We start from the raw sequence: 3,590 nt of genomic DNA, 5'->3' as shown, positions 1-3,590 counted from the left end.
ACTTATTTCATGTTTATATCTTTGGCATATGCTTAGGGGTGTTCAATAGGTAGAACTCGAGCACTCGTCACGACCCATCGATTTGGGTCATGACAAAAGTGGTATCAGAGCAGTTCCATCCTAGGGATGTCTACAGATCGTGTCTAGTAGAGTCTTGTTTATGAGTGTGTTGTGCACCACACTTATAAAAAGGAGGTTGCAGGACATATAGGATGTTATCCTCCCTTCTTATCTTAGATCGTGTGATATACGGATTCATTCTTCTAATGATATGTTATGTTTTCAGCGATGATGCCCAAGAAGGCTACAACCGCCCAGAAGGGCAAGTCTGTGGGTGATGAGACTACAAGTCGAGCGCCATGAGTTACCAGGGCTCGGGGAGAGTCGCATACTAAGACTCCATCTCAGACTTCACATACCCTGCCCTCTCCAGAGAATATCCGAGGGGCACTAGCTCCAGCGCCCACTCTAGTACCCCCAGCTCCTCAGCCAGATGCAATGGGTCAAGACATATGAGATGATATTCAACTACTGACTCGATTAGTGGCCGCACAGGCTCGGCACCAGGAGATAGGTATTGGTCATGCAAATAATGCCATCAGTGCGAGGGTTTGTGATTTCATTAATTTGGACTCTTCGATATTCACTAGAGCAGATCCAAACGAGGACCCTCGGGTATTTATTGAGAGGATGCAGAGGACTTTGAGGGTAATGAAGGCCACTGCAACTGAGTCAGTTGAGCTAGCTTCCTATAGACTTCGGGATGTTGCAGTTAATTGGTACGAGTCTTGGGAGTTGTCCAGGGGTAAGGATGCCCTTTCAGCAGTATGGCAGGAGTTTACAGAGGTTTTTCTTCGTCATTATTTGCCACCAAATCTTAGACGGGCTAGATTTAATAGGTTCTTGACCCTTCGGTAGGGTAATATGAGTGTTCGGGAGTACAACCTTCAGTTTGATTCTTTGGCTAGGTATGCTCCCACTATTGTAGCTAAGATGGAGGATCGGGTTCACCAGTTCGTGAAGGGGTTGGAGCTGCACCTACTTAATGACTGTATGTCGGTCTCACTTCATCCAGGCATTGATATTTCTCGTATTCAGGCATGCGCTCAGGGTATAGAGGAGCGTAAGTAGAAGCAGAGGTCCGACCGTGATCATGATAGGGGCCAATGTAAGAGAGCGAGATCTTCAGGTCCTTCTGGTGAGTTTCGAGGTAGTCAGAGACAGAAGTACCCTAGGTATCCAGCCTAGCTATCGGCTAGTGCACCCCCTCAGTTTTCCGGTAGAACATTTGATCGTTCCACCTATCCAAGGCCTAGTCAGAGTTATAGGGCCTCTAGTTCTCAGTATAGGGGTGAGTCAAGTCAGATGAGGCCACCCTTGCCACGATATGCTCAGTGTGGTAAGCAGCATGTCGGGTAGTGCCTTGTGGGGTTGGGTGTTTGTTATACTTGTGGTTTTCCAGGCCACTTTATGAGAGAATTCCCGACGAGAGGTGGTGCAGGTATAGTTCAGTCAGCGGGATCTGTAGTTGGTTCATCATCATCAGTACGCCCCCTGGGAAAGGTTCACAGGCACCAACCAGTCGTGGTAGAGGTAAGAGTGGAACATCTAGCTCGAGCGATCCTCCGAACCGCGTTTATGCATCAACGGGTCGACATGATCAGGAGTCGTCACCTGATGTTGTTATATGTATATTATAAATCTCCTCATATGATGTATATGCATTGATTAATCCAGGTTCCACCTTATCGTATGTCACTCCGTTGGTCGCTAGCAAGTTTGGGATAAAACCTAAGTTGATTAAACCTTTAGAGGTGTCTACACCTGTTGGGGATCCAGTGATAGCTAGACGGGTATATATAGATTGTATAGTTGTAGTACATAATCGTTCTATAGTAGCAGATCTGATTGATCTAGATATGGTAGAATTTGATGTTATAATGGGTATGGATTGGTTGACTTCTTGTTATGATAATGTTGATTGTATACCAAAGATGGTTTGGTTCCAGTTTCTAGGGGAGCCATTTCTAAAGTGGAAAGATAATACTGCATCGCCGAGAGGTAGGTTTATTTCCTATCTCAAGGCAAGGAAGATGATAAAAAAGGGCTATATTTATCACTTAATTCGGTACAAGATGTGACAGCAGAGTCACCGACCCTTCAGTCAATCCCAGTCGTTAATGAGTTTCCCAATGTTTTCCCGATGAGCTTCCAGGCCTTTCGCCAGAGCGGGAGATTGAGTTTGCTATTGACACATTACCAGATACTCAGTCGATATCTATTCCTCCTTATAGAATGTCACATCCAGATCTGAGAGAGTTGAAAGAACAGCTGAGGGATTTGCTAGAAAAAGGCATTATCAAACCCAGTACATCACCGTGGGGAGCACCTGTGTTATTTGTGAGAAATAAAGATGGTTCCTTGCGGATGTGTATTGATTACAAGTAGTTGAATAAGGCGACAATTAAGAATAAGTACCCGCTCCCGAGGATTGATGATTTATTTGATTAGTTACAGGGTACTAGGTGTCTCTCAAAGATAGACTTAATGTCTGGGTACCATCGGGTAAGGGTTAAAGAGAAATATTTTCCAAAGACAGCATTCAGGACCAGATATGGGCACTTTGAGTTTCGTGTTATGTCGTTCGGTTTGACCAATGCCCCAACAGTATTCATAGACTTGATGAACAGTGTGATCAGACCCTTTCTAGATCTGTTTGTGATTGTATTTATAGATGATATTTTGGTTTATTCTCGTTCAGAGGCTGAGCATGCAAATCATTTGCGTACTGTGCTCACAGTTCTACAAGAAAGGAAGCTGTATGCAAAATTCTCCAAATGTGAATTCTGGTTGAATTCTGTAGCTTTCCTTGGACATATTATTTCAGGTGAGGGTATCCGGGTTGATAGACAGAAGATTGAGGCAGTGAAGACTTGGCCTAGACCCACGACACCGACGGAGGTTCGTAGCTTCTTGGTTTTGGCAGGTTATTATAGGATATTTGTAGAGGGCTTTTCTTCTCTTTTAGCACCATTGACAAAGTTGACTCAGAAGGCAACTAAGTTTCAGTGGAGTAATGCTTGTGAGCGGAGTTTCCAGGCATTGAAGGACAGATTGACTTCAGCACCGGTTCTGACTCTCCTAGAGGGTACCGATGGTTATGCTATCTATTGTGACGCTTCGGGCATTGGATTGGGTTGTGTACTGATGCAACATGGTAAGGTTGTGGCTTATGCTTCTAGACAACTAAGAATTACCCGCTCCATAATTTAGAGTTATCCGCGGTGATTCATGCACTAAAGATATAGAGGCACTATTTGTATGGCATTCATGTTAATATCTATACGGATCATAAGAGCCTTCAGTATGTATTCAAGCAAAAGGAATTGAATTTACGTCATAGGCGATGGTTGCAGCTATTGAAAGACTATGATGTTGATATTTTATACCATCCAGGGAAGGCGAATGTAGTAGCCGACGCCCTGAGCCATAGATCTATGGGTAGCCTATCATATTTATAGCCATAGAAGAGTGAGATAGCCAGTGAGATTCATCAACTAGCTAATCTTGGAGTTCCATTACTAGATTTA

This window comes from Nicotiana tomentosiformis, chromosome 12, assembly GCF_000390325.3.
Source record: "Nicotiana tomentosiformis chromosome 12, ASM39032v3, whole genome shotgun sequence".
In the NCBI taxonomy this organism is placed as follows: Eukaryota; Viridiplantae; Streptophyta; class Magnoliopsida; order Solanales; family Solanaceae; genus Nicotiana; species Nicotiana tomentosiformis.
This window is presented reverse-complemented; position numbering follows the sequence as displayed.